Source organism: Eumetopias jubatus, unplaced genomic scaffold, assembly GCF_037043125.1.
Source record: "Eumetopias jubatus isolate StellerSeaLion01/CBP00866 unplaced genomic scaffold, mEumJub1_p1.0 scaffold_11, whole genome shotgun sequence".
In the NCBI taxonomy this organism is placed as follows: Eukaryota; Metazoa; Chordata; class Mammalia; order Carnivora; family Otariidae; genus Eumetopias; species Eumetopias jubatus.
Window position 1 is genome coordinate 27,589,265 of NW_028274817.1, and position 24,946 is coordinate 27,614,210.

Here is a 24,946-nt window from a genome sequence, read left to right on the forward strand (position 1 = left end):
TATACCAATATGTGTATTAGGCCCAGAGGAAAGGAGAAAGCGGAAAAAAGAATATTTGAAAGAATAATGGCTCTGAAAACATCTAAAATTTAATGAAATACGTGAATTTACATATCCAAGAAGCTCAACAAACTCCAAGTAAAACACATTCATTTTTTCTTTTTTTTTTTTTTAAGATTTTTATTTATTTATTTATTTGACAGAGAGAGACAGCGAGAGAGGGAACACAAGCAGGGGGAGTGGGAGAGGGAGAATCAGGCTTCCTGCCAAGCAGGGAGCCCGATGCAGAGCTCGATCCCCTGACCCTGGGATCATGACCTGAGCCGAAGGCATATGCTTAATGACTCAGCCACCCAGGTGCCCACATTTATTTTTTCTTAAGTAATCTCTATGCCTGCCTTGGGGCTCAAATTCACAATCCCAAGACCAAGAGTTGCACATTCCATTAACTGAACCAGTGAGGCACCACCTTTTAGGTTTTTTTCTCAAGTAGGGTAAATTTAAAGAGATCCACACCAAGATACATTATAAACAAACTGTCAAAAGACAAAGACAAAACCTTCAAAGCATCAAGAGAAGTGACTCATTACATACAAGGGAACATCAATTAACAATCAGTTCTCATCAGAAATCATAGATACAAGAGGCAGTGAGAATATACATAAGGGAAGGAATGCGGGTACCTGGCTGGCTCAGTCCTAAGAGCATGTGACTGTTGATCTCAGGGTCATGAGTTTAAGCCCCATGTTGGGTGTAAAGGCTACTAAAAAAAAAAAAAACTTTAAAAAAAATAAAGGAAGGAAGGAATGAAAATAATTGCCAATCAAGAATTCTTTATCTTGCTTAATTATTCTTCCAAAATGAAAAAGAAATTAAACATTCCCAGATATACAAAAGCTGAGAGAGGTAATTGCTCATAGACTAGTCATAGCAAAAAGCTATAGCAAGTCATTCGGGGGAATTGAACAGTAACTTAAAGTAATATGAGAACAGTAACTTAAAGATTATCTTTCACAAATATAGACACAAAATCCTCAATAAAACACTAGTAAACTGAATTCCGTAGCATATTAAAACTAAAATTAAAAATTTAATGTTATATACAATGACCAAGTGGGATTTATCCCAGTAATCCAAGGGTAGTTCAACATAAAATATTAATCAGGGGCACCTTGCTGGCTTAGTCAGTAGACCATGTGACTCTCGATCTCAGGGTTTTGAGTTCAAGTCCCACAATGGGTGTGGAGCCTACTTAAAAAAAAATTAACCAATATACCATATAAATAGAATTAAGGGACAAAAACATGATCATCTTAATTGATGCAGAAGAACTGACAAAATCTAACACCTTTTCATGATCTAAACACTCAGCAAACTAGGAATACAACTTCCTCAATATGATAAATGCCATAAATGAAAAACCTCCAGCTTACATCATCTTCAATGGTAAAAGACTTTAAAAACTTTCCCACTAAGATCAGGAACAAGACAAGGATATGCCCATTTTTACAATTCTATTCAACATAGTATCAGAAGTTCTATCCAGAGCAATTAGGAAAGAGAAATAAAAGCCATCCAAATTGGAAAGAAGTAGACAAATAACCCCTCTTCACAGATGGCATGATCTTATGTGTAGAAAACCCTAACTATTCCAAACAACTCTTTTAGGGCTAATAAATTCACCAAAGTAGATGAATACAAAACCAATATGCAAAAATCAGTTACATATCTATACACTATCAATGAAATATCAGAAAAGGAAATTAAGGAAACAACTCCATCTATAATAGCATCAAAAAGAATAAAATACTTAAGACTAAATTTAACACAGGAAGCAAAAGACTTATACACTGAAAACTATAAATAAATCATATACACTGAATAATAAATCATAAATAACTGGAAAATTCCTCTCCCGTGTTCACGGATTGAAGACTTAATATAGCTATGGTAACAATTCTACCCAAAGTGACCTACAAGTTGAAAGCAATCTCTGAACATCCCAATACTTTTTTTGCAGAAATGGAAAAAGCCATGCTAAAATTCATACAGAATCTCAAGGGACCCACAATAGCCAAAACAATTTTGAAAAAGAAGTACCACATGGAAGACTCATCCTTCCTGATTTCAAAACTTACTATAAAACTACAGTACTCAAAACAGTGTGATACTGGCATAAGGATAGATAATATGGACCAATGAAATTGAATTGACAGCCTGGAAATAAACCCTCACATCTCCTTTGATTTTCTTTTTTTTATTTATATTTTGTTAGTCAACATACAGTGCATTATTGGTTTCTGGAGTAGAATTCAGTGATTCATCACCTACATACAACACCCAGCGCTCATCACAAGTGCCCTTCAACTGATTTTCAACAACGGTGCTGAGAAATAATATCTTCAACCAACACTGCTGGAGAAACTACCTATGCACATGCCAAAGAATGAAGTTGTACCTTTATCTTATACTGCATACAAAAATTAACTCAAATGAATAAAAGACCAAAATATGAGATCTAAAACCATAAAACTCTTAGAAGAAAACAATTAAGCAAATCTGTATGACCTTGGAATAGATAATGGTTTCTTAAACATAACGAAAACACAAAAGAAAAAACAGACTTCCTTAAAATTAAAGCTCTTGTGCAAAGGGCAATATCAAGAGAGTGAAAAAAACCATCCATAGAATAGGAGAATATATTTGCAAGTCACATAGCTGACAACAGTTTAATATTTAGAATATATAAATAACCCTTAAAACTCAACAACAAAAAGACTAAAAAAATTTAACGGGCAAAGAACACTAATAAAGTTTCTCCAAAGAAGATACACATGACCAAAAAGCATGTATCATTAGTCAGTAGGGAAATGCACATCAAAACCATCTCATTGGGGCGCCTGGGTGGCGCTCAGTCATTAAGCGTCTGACTTCCGCTCAGATCATGATCCCAGCGTCCTGGGATCGAGCCCCGCATCGTGCTCCCTGCTCGGCCAGAAGCCTGCTTCTCCCTCTCCCACTCCACCTGCTTGTGTTCCCTCTCTCACTGTCTCTCTCTGTCAAATAAATAAATAAAAATCTTTAAAAAAAAAAAAACCATCTCATTGACGATCACTTCACATTTATTGGGTTGGCTATAATTTTTAAGAAAAGGAAAATTAACCAGCATTGGTAAAGATATGGAGAAATTGGAACACTCATACATTGCTGGTAAGAATGTAAAATGGTGTAGCCACCTGTGAAAATCAGTTTAGTGGTTCCTCAAAAAGTTAAACATAGAATTTTCATATGCCTCAGCAATTCCACTGCTAGGTATACAACCAAAAGAATTGAAAACAGGGACTCAGATACTTGTACACCAGTGTTCATAGCATCATTATTCACAATAGTCAAAAGGTAGGAACAATGCATGTGCCATACAGTGCAAGATACTAGAAGAGAGTAGGAAATGAGAATTTAAGGGTGCCTGGGTGGCTCAGTTGGTTAAGCGTCTGCCTTCAGCTCAGGTCATGATCCCAGGGTCCTGGGATTGAGCCTGTCAGGCTCCCTGCAGGGAGCTTGCTTCTCCCTCTGCCCATCTGCTTGTGCTCTCCCTCTCACTATCTCTCTCTCAAATAAATAAATAAAATCTTTCTTAAAAAGATAAAAAAATAAAAAGGTTTCACTCTGGATTATAATTTTCATCCTTTTTGGTCCCTCTTAAAAAACTATTAAAAACAATACTGCCAAAGCTTGCCTTAGGGGGTGGATTTCTTAGGGGGTAGACTAGCCTTATCCCGATTATATTAAACAGTGCCTAGAAAAGTTGCTTCACTCAGAACTTATAAAATGAAGAGAAGATGTTAAGAATATACCAAATATGATGAGAATATACACTTAACATTCATGCCTAGATACTGAACTACAAATACAAAGGATTCTGACTTCAGTTGTCAGCTCTTCCTCACATGGTAACAACCATGTTCTGGTTATCAGTTGGCTTCATAATAAACTACTCTCAAACTTGGTGACTTAAAACAACAGTTTTATGCATTAGGAATTCCAGCAAATCTTGACAGGGTGGTTCTTCTAATCCATGTGACATGAACTGGAGTCACTTAGTGGTACACAACTGGTAGCTTTACGTACGCACATTCCTGGTGCCCCGTCAAGGTACAACCAGAAGCCTGGTCTCAATGGGACACCTTGGTCTCTGTATGAAGTCTCAAGGCTACTCTACATGGTCTCTCACCAGGGCATTGAGCCTCTTACGTGGTGCCTCAGTCCTCCATGAAACCAAAGTAGACACTGCCAGTCCTTACTGGTTAGACCTAGAACTGGCACAGCATCACTTCCACTACTTTATTAGCTAGACAGGGACTATCCAGACCAGATTCAAGGGTAGGGGAAATAGATACCAACACTTGCTGGAGAAGAGGCAAAAAATTTGAAAGCCATCTTTAATCTTCCATAAACACAACCAAAATGGCTAAGGGGCAATCTATTCCCATTCACATCATCTCCCTTCCCAGTCTATTCCAGTCACTTTTGCCCCTGGGGTGTTTCCCTTATACTTTAGGACCCGTATTACTTACGGAAACCAAGTGCATGGCCTAAAACTCAGACCTTAAGATATTTTTTGAAATCTTTGATGAATAAAAGGGGTGGACAGAAGTTTCAGTCACTTCAAGGACTCCAAGAAGTTCTCTCTCTCTAAAGATTTCAGTTCAGCTTTTAGACAGAATACCCCTTCATTTTATTGTTGGGGGAAAATATGTAGTCATTATTAACTTGATTAGACTACAGACTAAAATTTCAACTATACTGCTTAATAAATTGGGTGTATCTTTAGCTGGATGGACTACACAGAGTTAAAAAATATTTTTTAAAAGATTTTATTTATTTGACAGAGAGAGAGAGAGAGAGAGAGCACAAGCAAGGGGAGTGGCAGGCAAAGGGAGAGGGAGAAGCAGGCTCCCCGCTGAGCAGGGAGCCCTATGTGGGGCTCTATCCCAGGATCCTGAGATCATGACCTGAGCTGAAGGCAGACGCTTAATGACTGAGCCACCCAGGCACCCCCAAAAAATTTTAATATAAATTTATATTGCATTGTCTCTGAAAATTATCTTTGGCTTCTAAGTAGGTATTTTTGTCCAAATACTTTCTTCCAGACAATTGGGATAAACAAAACCATGCCAAGAAGAGTATGTAGATCTGATCATTTCTTCACCTCATACTAGAATAAAGGCTGTAAAAAGCAAATGTACATGTTAAATGTTTGATTTTGAAGTTTAAATTGTTGTTCATGGTTGAGCAAGGACACGGTTTCTGATGTTTTAAGCAACCTATGTTTGAGTAGAAAACGCTGCTAGACTATGTATGACAGCATTCGCATTATACCTGAATAGTTCATTAGGACTATAGAAATGAGCACGGACTTTGATCTTTGTTTCAGTTTTGTGTTTTTATTAAGAGAGGTTATGAGACTTTGTGTGCAGCAATATGTCTTTGGTGCCTAGGGAATTAGTGTGACATACGGCTGGAAAGACAACACATTCTCCCCACTTCCACAAAGAGCCCAGCATCTCTCTTACTCCCCAGGGAAAGGTACTTTCAGAAGATGGCACCATAGGCACAGATGCAGATAATCTTCTAATCTTCTGAAGGATGATAACCGCAATACAAGCTATAGTGAGGTGCTACTAAATTACTCCAAGGGCCGTGGTTACTTGCTAGAGGGGAAGGTGGAAAAGAAACATATCATGGCACTTGCAAAGTGGTAATGTAAAAGGCAGACAGATTTTTGAACACATTCACTGCTGACTTTCAAGACTCCCAGATAATGTGAGGGGAAAGGTTGCTAAGGTCAAGACAGACCAATGGGAGTTCAAACAACGGTAATTTGAGCACTAAATGTTAGTATCAGGGAAGGATTTCTTTCTTTTTTTTTTTTAAGTAAACTCTGCCTGGGCACCTGGGTGGCTCAGTCGTTAAGCATCCGCCTTTGGCTCAGGTCATGGTCCCAGGGTCCTGGGATCGAGCCCCGCATCGGGCTCCCTGCTCGGCGGGAAGCCTGCTTCTCCCTCTCCCGCTCCCCCTGCTTGTGTTCCTTGTCTCGCTATATCTCTCTCTCTGTCAAAGAAATAAATAAAATCTTTAAAAAGAATAAAAATAAAAAAATAAACTCTGCCTCCAATATGGGGCTCAAACTCACAACCCTGAGATCAAGAGTCACACGTTTTACCAACTGAGCCAGTCAGGCACCCCAAATTTCTTAAACAAAACTTGAAAAGCTTAAATCATAAAGGAAGATTGGCAAATATGAACACATTAAATCAATAAATTGTGATGATCAAAGGTCACCATAAAGGAAGTAAAACAAGCCACAAACTGGAGAAAGATGTCTGTAACATAGATAACCAACAAAGTATTAGTACACGATTACATTTAGAACCCCTAAAAAGAAACTAAAAAACAATATCCAGTATAAAAAGGTGAAACCTGAATGGCCAATAAACATATGAAAAAGTGCCTGAATTTATTAGTAACCAAAGAATTGAAGAGTAAAATCACAATGAGTTAACAGATTTACCAAATTAAAGGAAAAAATAAGAGTTTTATTTTTTTTTAAAGATTTTATTTATTTATTTGACAGAGAGAGACACAGCGAGAGAGGGAACACAAGCAGGGGGAGTGGGGGAGGGAGAAGCAGGCTTCCCGCCGAGCAGGGAGCCCGACGTGGGGCTCGATCCCAGGACCCTGGGATCATGACCTGAGCCGAAGGCAGACGCTTAACCGACTGAGCCACCCAGGCGCCCCAAAATAAGAGTTTTATAATATCAAGTGTTAACAAGAATGCCAAACAACCAAAACTTTCATACATGCCTGGAAATATAAATATGTTAAATAATTTTGGAATACACAAAATTTTGTATTATCTGGAAAAGTAGAAGACATGCATACCCTACTATACAGCAATTCTATTCCCAGCTATTTGCCCTATTATTACACTTCTAATAATATTCATAGTAACATTCTAAATGTTCATTGACAGGAAAATAGACAAATTGCAATACGGTCATATGATGGAATATTATACAACAGTGAAAGGGAATCAAGTCTAAATACATGCAACATAGAATAATCTTAGACTATCATTTAAAGTATTAAAAAAGCATGTCCCAGAAAAATACAAATAGCCTTGATGACAGAGCAGAAGACAAACTGAAGGCAAAGCACAAGCTAACACCCCACAAACACCCCCCCCACCGCCCTGTTGGCCCTGGTGAGATATGTGTGACATTCTTCAGGCACTCCTGGCCGCCCTAGAACAAGGAAAGGGAAAAACAAGCAGTTATCTGATGGAGATCACAGTCATGCCGGACAGGAGTCTCCATCAGTTTGCAACTGTCTTAATGATTTACAAGAAAAAAGCAATCTCCACAAACCCATAGACTCAATTCCCTGGAGCCATAACATCACCCTCCCCTCCATAGGATAGAAAATCTTATATAATCAGCCACCCCTCACAACCCCAGTGCAGCTCCTTCTGCCCACGGATACTGTCCCGGTGCTTTAATAAAACCACCTCTTTGCACCAAAGATGTCTCAAGAATTCTTTCTTGGCCATCGGCTCTGGACCCCAACACTCCAAAACCACATCAGACCACAATTTTTATGAAGCTCAAAACTTAGCAAAAATTAACCAATAAATTGTTTAGAGATATCTACGTGTTTGGTAAAGCTCCAAAGAAATTCAAGGTAAATACAAAATGTAGAATTCAGGACAGTAGTTCCTTCTGAGACACGAACAGTGATGAGGTATCAGGGAAGAACACACTGGAATTTCGACAGTATTTCTAACTTGCTAGTTCTGTGGTAAGGTGGTGGTTTAGAGTTGTTCTATTATGATGATTAATAACTCTCATATGTCTTACATATGTTGTTTTGTGTGAATCATATACTTCACAGAAAAAAAGGGAAAAAAGTTAATGTGATCACATTTTACCACAGGCTTGTGATAAAGCCTAAACATACCTTGGCTAAGAGACTATTTAGAAGCCCTATTATTTTATAAAAGAAAAGCATGTTCACTTTCAGCACCATAGCATGTCATTTCGGAACAAAGACTACAGGCTGGTTCCCAAGAGGCCTCACAGGAGGGTGCTCATTACTTCTGTGAATTAACCATGGACCTGAGTTTGGCCCTCTGCCTTGCAACCTCTGAAGTCAGATATTACGCGCTCACCAAGAGCAAATCTACCTCTCAGCAATGCATGCATACTAATTAAGCTTCCCAGACAAAGACAGACATCAAAATGCCAATTCATTTATTGACAAAGCAAAATATGATCCTCACATGGACTGGAATAATCAAGTCAGCATGACGAGTGAATTTTCTCCCTGTAGACATACCACATGGAAGGCCCAATCATAACAAAAAAGGTCTTTTTTTTTTTACTTTACACTGACAATTAACTGTAACGGACATCAGATTATTCATAGTTTATATGAATAGTGGATTTTTCTCCCCGTAGAAAGCCACATCAAACTCAGAATGTTATCTGAGGAGCTTGAAATTATAAAGAGGATTAATAATCAAATTGATCAAATTCTTGAAATCACAGGGTACCTTGATATAGCCATCTCTTTCAAATGCTCTCAATAGGTCAAAATACTAGAAGTAAACTATCTCAGGCTTTCTTGCCTTGAGCATGCTTGGGTGGACACAGCTAACATGTAGCTCCCCAAGTCTCCTTTTTCTATGCTTACTGAATTGACTAGACCCTCTTTTTAATTGATATGGTCTTTATTTAGATATATTAATACAATATACCACGAATTCTGGTCTTGAAGCCCTCTTCTCTCAGGTGGTTATACAGATCTACCTGGACTTACATGTTGATTTCAGAGGGCAATCTGCCCCCCTCATTTTTCCATATTCTTGGAACTCTCATTAAAGCTTTCCCCAAGTACTTATACTTTCTATTTCCTAATGAATTTATTTTTTCCCTATTTCTTAATGAATTTAAAATAACTTCAGTAAAATATAAATATCCACCAAATAGTTCAATAAAGATTAAACAAATTAATGAGAAAGGGAGTTATAGTTATATCAGAAACTAAAAATGACATCATTACTGTGATTGAGGGGTTTTTTTAGAGATTTTATTTATTTGTCAGAGAGAGAGAGAGAGAGCACGCACAAGCAGGGAGAGTGGCAGGCAGAGGGAGAAGCAGCCTCCCTGCTGAGCAAGGAGTCCAATGCAGGACTCAATCCCAGGACCCTGCGGCAGGCAGAGCTGCCCCGATATATTTGCTATATTTTAAAACTCAGTTGGGACGCCTGGGTGGCTCAGTCCGTTAAGCGTCTGCCTTCAGCTCAGGTGGTGGTCTCAGGGGAGTCTGCTCATCCCTCTGACCCTCCTCCCTCCTGCCCCATTCTTGCGCACGTGTGCCCTCACTCTCTCTCTCAAATAAATAAAATCTTTAATAAATAAATAAACAAAGCAAATATATCCTGACAGCCAGGTCAGAGAGGAAAGGTAACAAGTTGTACCTCCCAAAAGAGGAAATAAATATTCTCTGAGAAGTATTAGAGTCCATCTAGTAATTGAGTTGGCTTTTTGTCCCCTTTATAGACACTACTACTGCTCTTCCTAAAAAAAGAGGACACAACTAACCCAAGATCAGTAGACTAAACTATTCTGCTGTTTGATCAGAGTCAGCCATCTTACCTTAACTGACCCTCAAAATACTCATTGGTGACCAAGGTTGTTAAGTACCATCTAAATTTTAGAAGACAAGGTAACTGTCCCCCCACAACAAAACTTGGGCCATGGCTTCCTTAGCCCCAGGCTGAGCAAACCACTGAGTTGGGTGGCCTTATAGTACCTAAACCCTGAAGTAGTGAATCTTGGGTATATATATATAGCACATAAGGAGACTCCATAATCCTTAGGAGCCCACAGACAGTAAAAGATAAGGAATGCCCAGAGATAAAAATTTAAGAGTCGGGTGTTGTGTAAGACTGATGAATCACAGACCTGTACCCCTGAAACAAATAATACATTATGCGTTAATTAAAAAAATTTAAAAATAGGGACGCCTGGGTGGCTCAGTCGTTAAGCGTCTGCCTTCAGCTCGGGTCATGATTCCAGGTCCTGGGATCGAGTCCCGCATCGGGCTCCCTGCTCGGTGGGAAGCCTGCTTCTCCCTCTCCCACTCCCACTGCTTGTATTCCCTCTCTCGCTGTGTCTCTCTCTGTCAAAAAAATAAATAAAATCTTTTAAAAAAAAAATTTAAAAATAAAATGCTCAAAAAAAAAAAAAATTTGAGAGTCAATGGATAAACACCAATGCCACAGTCCTATTCATGTAACACATGCTCCTCAGGAAACAACACACCCAAAGACGCAAACACATTTCAATAATGGGGTAATGTTTTTAATACTGAATTTATCAGAGTCCCTCCTCAGGAAATGGCACACTCAAAGGACAATTTAATAAAAAGGACTATTTCTAATGTTGTAGGAAAAATTAAGGAAAATTAACAAAGGAAAGGGAAGCATTCCAGGGCCAGAAAGAGAGACCAGGTAATTTAACACCACACTTACCTGAAGGGGCAAGGGAGAGAAGAGGAACCAGAACCTGTGGAGAACTTCAGGGAAAAGCTACCAGACAGGAGCTGAGGTATTCAGCAGAGGAACAAAGCCAATTCCAAACTACCTCCGGACAAAGTCTGGAATAGTGGTCCCATTCTCTCTTTTCTTCCACTCTCCAGCTTCCTGTTGGTACCACCCATTGACTAAAACCAATCAAAAGCCAGAGGGAAAGGGAGCCCGTTAATGCAGTCAATAAAGACCAGCCTCACAGGGCACAAAGCAGGTGAAGAGGAGGAAGAATAATTTTCCCTTTACCCTTCTAGGTTTTTGGCTGAGACGCCCCCAACCCCTGTAAGAAAAGACAAATGAACAGGAAAAAAACAGAGGTTTAATAGCAAATAAATTTCCCGAACACACAGGAGCCCCAGGAAACCTACTCCCCAAAATGGCGCAAGCCATTAACCACCTTAAATACCACCTCCAGTTAGAGACAAAAGAAGATGTCTAGGGGGTGGGGAGCCGGTGATGCGAGGCCACCGGGCAAAACACAGTAAACCTCAGGGTAGGGTTGTTATGCAGATTTGAGTCCTTGCCTCCTCCATTAATAAGAGTTTCTAGAGATAGACTCATCCCCCCGCTTCGGGAAGAGAGAGGGCGATACCCTTACAAATGGAGATTTCCCTTGTAAATGTAAATGCACCTAAAAGGGTAACTTCTACTTGGTTTGAAGAGATTCTCTGGTGACTATTCTTTTTAAAAAATAATCAGCTCTGGACAGGGGTGGGGGGGCCTGGCTGGCTCAGTCAGTAGAGCCCAAGACAAGACTCTTGATGTCAGGGTTGTGAGTTGGGAGACCCACGCTGAGGGCAGCAGAGTTTACTTTAAAAAAATGTAAAAAGTAATCAGGTCAAAATCATCCCCATGCCAAAGACGCATATTTGGGGGTGACACAGTTGCTTCCACCTCACAGATAAGGAAATTTTGCCTCAGAGAGATGAATTGCCTAAGGTCACACAGGTACTAAATAGCAGAGGCAAAACTTGAATCCAAGACCTCTGATTCCCAAACCCAGTTCCACTATGAAACACTGAACACTGGAAATCTTACTCGATGAATCTCAGGTTTCCTATGCCCCTCTTTAAAGTATAACTCCCAGAAATTAATACAGTATTCCAGAAGTGATTTATTTAATTTTTTCCCAAACTCTTACTGTACAATAGCTGAATAGCTTATACCACCCAGGTAATATTACTACATTTCAAAGGAGTCCTGAATGCCTTAACCCAGCATTTTCCCAATTGTGCCCTGTGGAGATGCTTCAACCACACTAGCTTTGCTTTCATCTGGTTTTTTTTCCTTCATTTTATACTAGGATTCCATAAAAGTTATCACACGACAAATCAGTTTATCTACTTTACAACAGGTTTGGAAACTACTACCTAAAGCTGAGGAATGATTAACAATTGGTATTTTATCCACCAATTTATTTATTGCCCACAGGCCAACAGAGCAAATATTTCACTATCTTTCTATGGCCATTAAATCCTAGATTTTTTTTTCCCCCTTAGCTCATTGGTTTGTTCCTGCTGCTTTAGCATGCTCCTTGACTCACCTTATGAGTTGGGGTAAGACTCTGACCCAGAACAAAAAACTCTATGAGGAGCCCATTTAAACATGGCTTCTTTTTGCCTCTCACAATTTCTCAGAGAAGGTGGTTGTGCTAAAAATATGAGTAATGAAATCACTCTGACTGATGTCTCTGTATTCATACATGCGTTTCGGTTTACCGATTGTTTCTATAGGACAAGAGTCTGTGCCTATCCAGCTTCCAGAGTGGCAGCGGACTTCCTCACAGGGTCCTCTACCCACTTTTTGGTACTTTGCCAGTTCTTAAAATAGGACTTCCTTTTCCACTCTGCTGAAGCATGGCTTATATGGTTTGATCTTAAAACTCTGGACAAGGTAGAGATCAAAAAGTAATTGTCACTAAGGACTGAAGGGATGGCAAGGTTTGCAAGAAGAACGAGAATGAAGTTCTTGACAGCTCTGCCTGAGTTCCCCACCCCCCTTTGCCGCTTTATGCACAGAGGAAAGAAAAGAGCAAAAGAGCAGGAGACATGAAGCGAAAAGAACTAGCAGAACAGGGGTTCTCAGGGACTAATAAACATGCAATCCAGCACTCAGACCAACTTATAATGCAGAACATATTTATATTGACAAAGCACTAGAGCCAAAGGTTTACACACATGAATAAGCATATGTAACATATTGGGACATTTTCTCAAATATGCCAAGATTTCGGAAGTCTGGCAACAATCCTTTTGCTTTTTCTTATAACACCTGCTAATTCCCTCTGTGACTTCTAATTGAAAGTTGGACAGTGTAAATGTAGGAGATACTCTATTCCAAGAAATAAAGTTCAAAAATGGAGGGCGCCTGGGTGGCTCAGTTGGTTAAGCGACTGCCATCTGCTCAGATCATGATCCTGGAGTCCCGGGATCGAGCCCCGCATCGGGCTCCCTGCTCGGCAGGGAGTCTGCTTCTCCCTCTGACCCTCTTCCCTCTCGTGCTCTCTCTCTCTCTCTCATTCTCTCTCTCTCAAATAAATAAATAAAATCTTTAAAAAAAAAAAGTTCAAAAATGGAGCTCTCCCTGGGTTAAATCCAATCACGCCAGAAAGGTGTCCTTCTGCTTCTGTTCCTTCTGCATTCCCTCTAGAAACAGAATCATCAATGCACTCTAGGTTTTAGCCTTAGCTCTAAAATAACTTGCTGTCTGAAGCTACTCCCCCCTCTAACTCTTAATTCCCCTAAAGTGGGTCTACAGGATGAGATGATTTCTAAAGTTCAACCCGATGCTGCCGTCATTGGTTCCATAGTTCTAATGTTTATCACCTAGGGCTATGAATTTACACAATTCTTCGTAATCAATCAAAAAGAGTCAAAAAGCCAATTTTATTTCCTAATGGACCCTTAGGTAGAAAGAATTTAAATGATATTTTAATAGAAACAAATATTCCCCCTCCCCCAGCATCAAAGTCTGGTGAAAAAAATTTTTTAAAGAATAAACCAAGGGCGCCTGGGTGGCTCAGTTGGTTAAGCGACTGCCTTCAGCTCGGGTCATGATCCTGGAGTCCCCGGATCGAGTCCCACATCAGGCTCCCTGCTTGGCAGGGAGTCTGCTTCTCCCTCTGACCCTCTTCCCTCTCGTGCTCTCTATCTCTCATTCTCTCTCTCGAATAAAAAAAAAAAAAAGAATAAACCAAGAAAGGGTACCACTGACAATCTTTAAAGAAATTCCTGTAAAGTAAAAGCATATGGGGGGGCACCTGGGTGGCTCAGTCGGTTAGACATCCAAGTCTGGGTCTCGGCTCAGGTCTTGATCTCAGGGTTGTGAGTGAAAGCCCTGCACTTGGCTCCATGATTAAATTAAAAAAAAAAAAAAAAAGCAAAAGGGATTAGTGAATAACCAGAGCAGATGGAACCCCATCCCCAGGACAGCAAAAGTAAGTACACTTCTTCTAAAAAGAGCCACAAGTGAAAATTTAAATAGGAGCCAATGTAACCAAAAGCTGACACTGGGCCAAGGAGCATTCACCAGTTTATTTCATTTAATAAATTGCATTCAAAACACCTGGACCAGAGACTCTACCACCACCACTACCACCATCACCACCACCCCACCCCACCCCCCACCCCCCGCCCAAGACATAAAAAGAACAACTGACAACAGTGGTTTTCGCTCCTAGGACAGTGGTTCTCAAACTTGAGTACATCAGAATCACCTGGAGAAATTGTTAAAACACAAGTTTCTGGGATTCATCTTCCAAATTCCTTATTCAGAGTGTCTGGGATGGGGCCTGAGAATCTGTACTTCCACCAAGTTTTCAGGTGATGCTGAAGATACTGGTCTGGGGACCACACTAGGAGAACCACTGTCTTAGAATAAAACCTAAATATCTTATCTTTTAAAAAGAGGTCAATGTAGGGATCACTTCTAATATGGGTATTTGAACCTGTCAGCAACATTGCTCAGAGCTTGGAGTAATACAGTTGATGAAGGAAAGGTGAATAAAGGTAAATAAAGGAAAACTGTTTCTACTCAGGAACAATATACATTAAGTCACGTGAACCACACTTCCAGTAAGTCTGTCTCACTTTACTTTGGCAAATGTGGGTAGCCATTGTGAATGTACCAGCCTGATCCCTGGTCCCAAATGCTAGGAAACTCTGCCCATCAATACTCCACGCACACTTAACACAGAATCAAGTCAGCCATCCCTTTCAAAATGTTCATTGATTAAAAAAAAATCTACATAACAAAGGGGGAAAACTTACTTACGCTAACCAATATAATCCTTTACCCATAGATCTGAAAGGACAACTAATGATAGCCAGACATTTGAGGAAAATAGCCTCAAAGAAAAGAATCAAGATCAACATAAAGATCCAAAAAACAAAACAAAAACAAAAACAAAAGATAAAGAAATAGGAGAGAGGAAAACGGAGACAAAGAAGTGATTCAGGGATAAAGACAAATTTTAAAAAGTGAACATCCTTTCCTTCCCCATATGGCCACCAAGAACAATAAAAAAACAAAAAACAAAAACCCAGAATGCAGAGGCGGCAATGCTCGTCTCTTGCACAACCACACACAGCCCACCAGGGAAAGCAGCCCTCCTGGGAAGCCTTTTAGGACCTGGGGCTCCCTAGCCGCCGAAAACAGACAGCCAGACCTGGCACCGCAGTCAGCAGTGGTCATGAACCCAGGACAAGCCAGAAAAAAATATTTAATATCCTTATAGCATTTTTTTAAAATATGACATCCATAAAAAAGCACATTCTAATACATAAAAAGAAAACCAAAGAAGAAAAATGAGGTTTTTTTATATTGAAATTATGATGGCTCCAGAAATATTTTAAAAATCTATGGATATGGTGAATAATAAGGTGATGGCTGAAACTATCTACAAAATGAAGTTGAGGAAATCTCCAAGAACATAGAGGAAAAAGGAAGATGGAAATTATGAGGAAAAGAGTTAAGAGAATTGAAAGATAGACTGAGGATATCCAACAAGTATTTCAAATGAGTTCCAGGTTGGGGCGCCTGGGTGGCTTAGTAGGTTAAGTGTCTCACTTAGGCTCAGGTCATGGTCTAGGGAGTCCTGGGATCCAGCTGAGCAGGGAGACTGCTTCCCAACTCCCTCTGCCCCGCCCCCCGCCCGCCCCGCTCATCCTCTCTGTCTCTCTCTCAAATGAATAAATAAAATATTTTTAATAATTTTTTAAGGATTTTATTTATTCATTTGAGAGAGAGAGAGAGACAGTGAGTAGAGGGAAAACAAGCAGGGGGAGCGGGAGAGGGAGAGGCAGGCTTCCCACGGAGCAGGGAGCCCGATGCGGGGCTAGATCCCGGGGACCCTGGGATCAAGACCTGAGCCAGAGGCGGATGCTTAACAACTGAGCCACCCAGGCGCCCCATGATGAATTAAATCTTAAAATATATATATATATATATATATATATATATATATATATATATATATATATATATATATATAATATAATGAGTTCCAGTGGGCCCCTGACTGCTTCAGCCAGTGGAGTGTGTGGCTCTCGATCCTAGGGTTGTAAGTTCAAGCCCCACACTAGATGGAGAGATTACTTAAATAAATAAATTTTTTAAAAAGGAAATAAATACAATGAGTCCCAGAATGAAAGAATAGAGGCAATGAAACAAGAAGAACAGAAGGAAACTTCGCTGAACTTTTTAAAACAACACTTTATCTTGAAAGATGTCACCAAGTATCACTTAAAGCGGGAAAAGTAGACACAGCCTCTTGAAATTTCAGAAAGCCAAAATGAAAGAGAAGAAACAATATAAAAAGAAAGAAAAAGCTATCGAAAGAAATAAGATCCAGATCAATATGTACAGAGGTCTTGTGTCCTTTTATATCCTGACTAAAAGCATAATTTTTCATGTATTTAAGAAGTTTTAAAGATCAAAACCCATACTTAATGTCATAAATAGATGAATTCTCCTCAAACTGATCTATAGAGTCAATGCAGTTTCCATTCAAAACACAACTGTTTGTTGAGTGAGAGTGTGAGAGTATATGTGTCTGTGTCTACGGAATTTAAAATTTTGATGATCGGGAAGTTGTGAGTTCCAGCCCCACACTGGGTGTAGAGATTACTTAAAAATAAAATAAATAAATGAATAAATAAAATTCTGCTACTAAAATGTATTTATTAATATCACAATATTATATAATAATGTGATATTAATATTAGTATATAATTGTATAATGTTAGTAACTATTATTCACATATTGTTATTTACAATAAATATTGATGTGCTATATTGGTATAATATCAATAGTATATATGGTATATATATTAATATATAATTATATAATGTTAATAAGTAAGATTAACATATTAAAGATAAAGAGAGGAAAAAATTAAAAAATAAAGATAAAGAAAGGAAAAATTAATAGACACATTGTTAAAATGTCTATGCTGCCCAGAGCAATCTATACCTTCAAACGCCATCCTGATCAAAATTCCAATGACATTTTTCAAAGTGCTGGAACAGTCCTAAAATTTGTATGGAATCAGAAAAGACCCCAAATCACCAAGGAAATGTTGAAAAAGAAAAACAAAGCTGGGGGCATGACGTTGCCTGATTTCAAGCTATATTACAAAGCTGTGATCACCAAGACAGCATGGTCCTGGCACAAAAACAGACATATAGGCCAATGGAACAGAATAGAGAGCCCAGATATGGACCCTCAGTTCTCTGGTCAAATAATCTTCGACAAAGCAGGAAAAAATATGCAATGGGAAAAAGACAGTCTTGAGGCACCTGGGTGGCTCAGTCGTTGGGCATCTGCCTTCAGCTCAGGTCGTGATCCCAGGGTCCTGGGATCGAGCCCCACATCGGGCTCCCTGCTCCACAGGGAGCCTGCTTCTCCATCTCCCACTCCCCCTGCTTCTGTTCCCTCCCTCACTCTGTCTCTCTCTGTCAAATAAATAAATACAATTTAAAAAAAAAAGACAGTCTCTTCAATAAATGGTGCTGGGAAAATTGGGCAGCGATATACAGAAGACTGAAACTAGACCATTCTCTAACCCCATACACAAAGATAAACTCAAAATGGATGAAAGCCCTCAGTGTGAGACAGGAATCCATCAAACTCCTAGAGAAGATCATAGGCAGTAACTTCTTCGACATCGGCCACAGCAACTTCTTTCAAGATACAACTCCAAAGGCAAGTGAAACAAAAGCGAAAATGAACTTTTGGGACTTCATCAAGATAAAAAGCTTCCACACAGCAAAGGAAACAGTCCACAAAACAAAGAGGCAACCCACAGAATGGGAGGAGATATTTGCAAATGACACTACAGATAAAGGGCTGATATCCAAGATATATAAAGAACTTCTCAAACTCAACACCCAAAAAACAAATAAGTCAAAATATGAGCAGAAGACATGAACAGACACTTCTCTGAAGAAGACATACAAATGGTGGTTAACAGACACATGAAAAAATGTTCAACATCATTAGCCATCAGGGAAATTCCAATCAAAACCACACTGAGATACCACCTTACACCAGTTAGAATGGCAAAAATTGACAAGGCAAGAAACAACAAATGTTGGAGAGGTTGTGGAGAAAGGGGAACCGTCTTACACTCTTGGTGGGAATGCAAGTTGGTACAGCCACTTTGGAAAACAGTGTGGAGGTTCCTCAAAAAATTAAAAATAGAGCTACCCTATGACCCAGCAATTGCACTACTGGGTATTTACCCCAAAGATACAGATGTAGTGAAAAGAAGGGCCATATGCACCCCAATGTTCATAGCAGCAATGTCCACAATAGCCAAACTGTGGACAGAGCCGAGATGCCCCTCAACAGACAGATGCATAAAGAAGATGTGGTCCATATATACAATGGAATATTACTCAGCCATCAGAAAGGATGAATACCCAACTTTTGCATCAACATGGATGGGACTGGAGGAGATTATGCTGAGTGAAATAAGTCAAGCAGAGAAAGTCAATTATCATATGGTTTCACTTATTTGTGGAACATAAGGAATAGTATGAAGGACATTAGGGAAGAAAGGGAAAAATGCAGTGGGGGACCTCAGAGGGGGAGATGAACCATGAGAGACTACGGACTCCAAGAAACTGAGGGTTTTAGAGGGGATGGGGGTGGGGGGATGGGTTAGCCCGGTGATGGGTATTAAGGAGGGCACATATTGCATGGAGCACTGGGTGTTATATCCAAACAATGAATCATGGAACACTACATCAAAAACTAATGATACACTGTATGGTGACTAACATAACATAGTAAAACAAAATAAAATTTAATAAATAAATAAATAAATTCTGCTACTAAATGTATTTATTAATATAACAATTAATATTATATAATATTATGATATTAATATTAGTATATAATTATATAATGTTAATAACTATTATTCACATATTGTTATTTACAATAAATATTGATGTGATATATTGGTATAATATCAACAGTACTATATAATATTAAAATATAATTATATAATGTTAAGAAGTAAGATTAACATCTTAAAGATAAAGAGAGGGAAAAAATAAAAAAAGAAAGAAAGGAAAAATCAATAGGTCAATGGAACACACTAGAGACCCCAGAAATAAGGACCAGGCAAATCCAGACGCTTGTTATTTTATAAAGGAAGAATAGCAGAGGAGTAAGAAAAAGAGGATCTCTGGGCGCCTGGGTGGCTCAGTCGGTTAAGCGGCTGCCTTCGGCTCAGGTCATGATCCCAGGGTCCTGGGATCGAGCCCCGCATCGGGCTCCTTGCTCCGCGGGAAGCCTGCTTCTCCCTCTCCCACTCCCCCTGCTTGTGTTCCTGCTCTCGCTGTGTCTCTCTGTCAAATAAATAAATAAAATCTTAAAAAAAAAAAAAAAGAAAAAGAGGATCTCTTCAATAAATGGTGCTGGACCAAATGCGTGTCCCTAGGGGGAAAAAAATGACATCGAATCTAATGCATACCAGATAGAGAAATCAATTCCAATAGAAGAAAATCAGTTCCATTATAGAATATTTTTATGCTCAAGTTAAGGAAAGGTACCTTACAACACAAAAAGTACTTAATCATAAATTTGGGGGGGTGGAAGGGAATTGGAGGAAGGTAGACAAAAGGTTGCAGTTATAAGATAAATAAATAGTAGGGGTATCATGTACAACATAATGATTATAGTTAACACATTGCTGTATGATATATAAGAGAGATATGGGAAGCCTGTGGGAAGCCTGTTCTCCCTCTCCCACTCCCCTTGCTTGTGTTCCTGCTCTCACTGTCTCTCTCTTTGTCAAATAAATAAATAAAATCTTTAAGAAAAAAAAAACAAACCTGACTTTTATGACTCCTAAAGACATAAATGAAGGGCTCCTGCGTGGCTCAGTCAGTTAAGCATCTGCCTTCGGCTCAGGTTGTGATCTCAGGGTCCTGGGATAGAGCCCCGCATCAGGCTCCCTGCTCAGCGGAGAGTCTGTTTCTCCCTCTCCCTCTATTGCTCCCCCTGCTTGTGTGCTCTCTCTCTGTCAAATAAATAAATAAAATGTTTTTAAAAAAAATTTTTTTTAGGCGCTCAGTGGGTGCCTGGGTGTGTGCGCGGGAAGATAGCTGAGCAGGTGCCAAAGTCTGTGCTCTTCATGTGTCTGGGTAACATCTGTCGGTCACCCATTGCAGAAGCAGTTTTCAGAAAACTTGTAACTGAGCAAAAGCTTTCAGATCATTGGAGGATAGAAAGTGCAGCAACATCCACGTATGAAATAGGAAACCCTCCTGACTATCTAGGGCACAGTAGCATGAAGAAGAACGGTATCCCCATGAATCACACTGCCCGGCAGGTTACTAAGGAAGACTTTGCCACATTTGATTATATACTGTGTACGGATGAAAGCAATCTGAGAGACTTAAATAGAAAAAGTAATCAAATTAAAAACTACAAAGCTAAAATTGAACTACTTGGGAGCTATGATCCACAAAATCAGCTCATTATTGAAGACCCCTATTATGGGAATGAGTCCGACTTTGAGACTGTCTACCAGCAGTGTGTGAGGTGCTGCAGAGCCTTCCTGGAGAAGGCCCACTAATGCCAGGCCCGTTCTCCCCACAGCCCGCAGCTGGGCCCTGCAGGCTCTGCTGTAAGGCCACAACTGTTCCTTCAGTTGACCCTTGGTTTCTTACCTTAAATAACTGTAGATGGAAATCAGTTATTGTATCTGACAAATAAATAAAAATGTTTCATCCAGACCAAAAAAAATAAAATTTTAAAGACATAAATGAAAGGAAACAAAACCTTAAGTATTAAAAGAAAATCATCAGTAGCATCCTTCCTCTCCTTTCCTATAAAAAAAATCAGCTTCCCAGTCATAGAGGTCTCTCCATCTTTGTGCTCACCCCTCCACCCAAGAAAAAAAGCAATAGGAACACTCCTATTGTATACCCAGGCTAGCCTCCACATCCTTTAGTGGCTAATTGTTTAACAGTCAAATCTATAGAAAAGTATACCTTTACACCATCAGTCCCTCAAGACTTCCCCTTAGGGCAGTGACTCTGAATTCAAGGTAAGAATGTTGTTAAGAGTACAATTTCTGGATAAGAGAGAAATGAAGTGATGGGAGGATGGGCTAGCCCGGTGATGGGTATTAAGGAGGGCACGTTCTGCATGGAGCACTGGGTGTTATGCACAAACAATGACTCATGGAACATTACATCAAAAAAAAAAAAAGAAATGAAGTGATGACTATGATGTTTATTAAATATTTTAGTTTTTTTCTTTCTTTTTTTTTTAAGACTTTATTTATTTATTTGACAGAAAGAGAGTAGAAGCAGGGGGAGTGGCAGGGAGAAAGAGAAGCACGCCCCCGCTGAGCAGGGAGCCGGAGGCAGGGCTCGATCCCAGGACCCCCGGGATCACGACCTGAGCAGAAGGCAGACGCTTAACTGAGCCACCCAGGCGCCCCTAAATATTTTAATTTAAAATTTTTTTAAATTTAATTTATTATGTTATGCTAGTCCCCATACAGTACATCATTAGTTTTTGATGTAGTGTTCCATGATTCATTGTTTGCGTATAACACCCAGTGCTCCACGCAGAATGTGCCCTCTTTAATACCCATCACCAGGCTAACCCATCCCCCCACCCCCCTCCCCTCTAAAACCCTGTTTGTTTCTCAGAGTCCATCGTCTCTTGTGGTTCACCTCTCCCTCCGATTCTCCCCCTTCATTTTTCCCTTCCTTCTCCTGATGGCCTCCATGCTATTCCTGATGTTCCACAAATAAGTGAAACCATATGATAATTGACTTTCTAAAAAAAATTTTTTTAAGTAGGCTCCACACCCAGCATGCAGTCCAACGCAGGGTTTGAACTCTCAACTCTGAGATCAAGACCTGCCCCGAGATAAAGAGTCGGAAGCTGAACCAACTGAGCCACCCAAGAGCCCCATAAATATTTAAGATTTTATTTATTTGGGAGAGAGAGAGAGAGAGAGAGAGAGAGAGAGCATGAACAGGAAGGAGAGGGAGAAGCAGGCTCCCCGCCAAGCAGGGAGCCTGATGTGGGACTCCATCCCAGGACCCTGGGATCACGACCTGAGCCGAAGGCAGACGCTTAACAGACTGAGCCACCCAGGCGCCCCCCCATAAATATTTTAGATTATTAATCTATGACAGATGCAAAAGTATAGGGGTAGGAATATTACAAACATTCATGTTATACAGGAACAACCCACAGACCACCTGGAGCAGGATTAGCACCAGGCAAAATTATAAAATCAATGAAATCTTTCATGAGTGCCACTACTCACAATACTTTCATGCATTTCTCACCTCTTCCCATTAAAACCTGCTCTTCTCAGGAAAAAATCAGAGGTGTACAGAACTGAGAACAGCTTAAAAGTGCTACCTCACTCACAGAAGGAGAAATGAGGAAGGGAAACATTTGCTGGACCAGGCACTTTACATATATTATTCCTTTTTTTTGTATATTATCCCATGTAATCCTCACAAAAGCCATGTGAATGAGGAACTACTGTCTCCATTTCACAGAGAGGAAAACTGAGGCCCAGAGAGATGAAATGATTTGTCCAAAATCACAGGCACACGATTAAAAAATAGCAGAATTAGGATTTCTACTCAAGCTTGTCAAGTTCCGAAGCCCATGTTCTTTCTGTCACAACTCACCACCTCTCCAAGGTGGTGGAGTTTGTATTGCAATAGGGATGAGAGCCATAAATTAAAAGAACCAACCTAGAGATAAAATGTCATAGAACTACACACACACACACACACACACACACACACACGTTAAAAACTAGCAAAATTTGAATAAGGCTTGGAGTCCAGTTAACAGTATTATAGCAATGCCAAGTTCCTGGTTTTGATATTGTACTATACTTTATGTAAGCTATTAACTTCAGAGAAAGAGTGAAGGGTACATGGGATTCTACTACTTTTATAATTTCCTGTGGTCTAGAGTTACTTAAAAATAAAAGGTTAAAAAAATCTCAGTAGAAATAAATAAAATTAAATCAAGAATAAGCCTCTACTGGGCGCCTGGGTGGCTCAGTTGGTTAAGCAACTGCCTTCGGCTCACGTCAAGATCCTGGAGTCCCGGGATCGAGTCCCACATCGGGCTTCCTGCTCAGCGGGGAGTCTGCTTCTCCCTCTGACCCTCTTCCCTCTCGTGCTTTCCATCTCTCATTCTCTCTCTCTCTGAAATAAATAAATAAAATCTTAAAAAAAAAAAAAAAGAATAAGGCTCTACTGCTGCTGATGAGAAGCCAGGCTCCCTAATCCCTTTAAACTCACACATACCATAAGGGTAGTCAACTCTGCTCCCACGTAAGGTCAGCCTTGGCTGCCAGGAATCCACTGTGGTTATACCAAATGGACCATTAGATAGAAAACAGGGGCCTAAATTTCTCCCCTAGCATTGATGCATAGCTGACAGGAAGCTCCAACTCAAACCAAATTCTTTCCTAGTGAACACGACATATGTCACATAGGGACATCCTACCACAACCACCCTCATCCCTGTATCTTGCTAGGTGTGTCCATCACTATCCATGAAGTCCATATGTATACAGGAGCAAATAAAGATGGATGAGTTTTACTGAATTCTTTTTTTTTTTTTAAGACTTCATTTATTCATTTGACAGAGAGAGACACAGCGAGAGAGGGAACACAGCAGGGGGAGTGGGAGAGGGAGAAGCAGGCTTCCCGCCGAGCAGGGAGCCCAATGTGGGGCTCGATTCCAGGACACTGGGATCATGACCTGAGCCGAAGGCAGACGCTTAACGACTGAGCCACCCAGGCGCCCCTACTGAATTCTTGTTATACATAATCTGATATTCTAGGAGGAGAATTGGCCATGGAATCAGAAAGCCCAATGCTACAACTTCGTAGCTTTGTGACCTTAAGCAATTTCACGCGGCTTGACCTCAATTTTCTCTTCTATAAAATAGGGACACAAGTTTACCTGCTCACATGAGACAGTGGCTCAATCACAGTTAAATCTGACAGGACTCGTCCTTCTATAATTAAACACTGAGGGTTGATTTAAACAGAACATCTACTGTCCTGGGTACTGCACACTGTATGTGCAACTAGCAAGTGACAACTCAAAAGGCTTAGGAGGTTATTTCCCCAGTGCACATTCACAAATCTCCATGCACAAACGCGTTCAGGTATCCTCCATGGTCTGGATTTGCATGTGGATGTATTTTAGCTCCCGGTCCAAACTGTGTGTGATAAAATTAATCCCTGGAACTGCTGAATTATAAGGCTGGAACTTTCCATTGGAGGTCCCAGTGTTAGTCACAGCTCTGGATTTATGAACTCAGAAAACATTAACTGCATTTCTCTGTGATTTGCATCTGATTCTGTTTTTCATACATGATGCATAAGTGAAGTATGTTATCCCCAGATGACATCCGTGCCCTGATAAACCTATAAAATTGCTCTTGTGTTTAACCATCTTCACACCCTAGAGATATAAAAACTGAATGATATGAAGGAGAATAGGAAATCTATAGATTTCCTAAGACTATTGGTTTCACTGTCCTAGGCTATGGAAGGAAGGGTATAAGTGGGCCAAAGCCTGATGTTAGCTAACTGAGCTTTATCAAGAGAAGTTCAGGGTGCCTGGGTGGCTCAGATGGTTAAGCGTCTGCCTTCGGCTCAGGTCATGATCCCGGGGTCCTGGGATCGAGTCCCGCATCAGGCTCCCTGCTCTCTGGGAGCCTGCTTCTCCCTCTGCTTCTCTCTCTCTCTCTCTCTCTCTCCCTCTGTCTC

The 24,946-nt window shown here is 40.1% G+C and overlaps 1 pseudogene; it reads left to right on the plus strand.

Moving 5' to 3' along the window:
• Nucleotides 1-16,442: 16,442 nt before the first annotated feature.
• LOC114196952 (low molecular weight phosphotyrosine protein phosphatase pseudogene) lies at nt 16,443-20,742 on the plus strand (annotated as a pseudogene).
• The last annotated feature ends 4,204 nt before the right edge of the window (nt 20,743-24,946 follow it).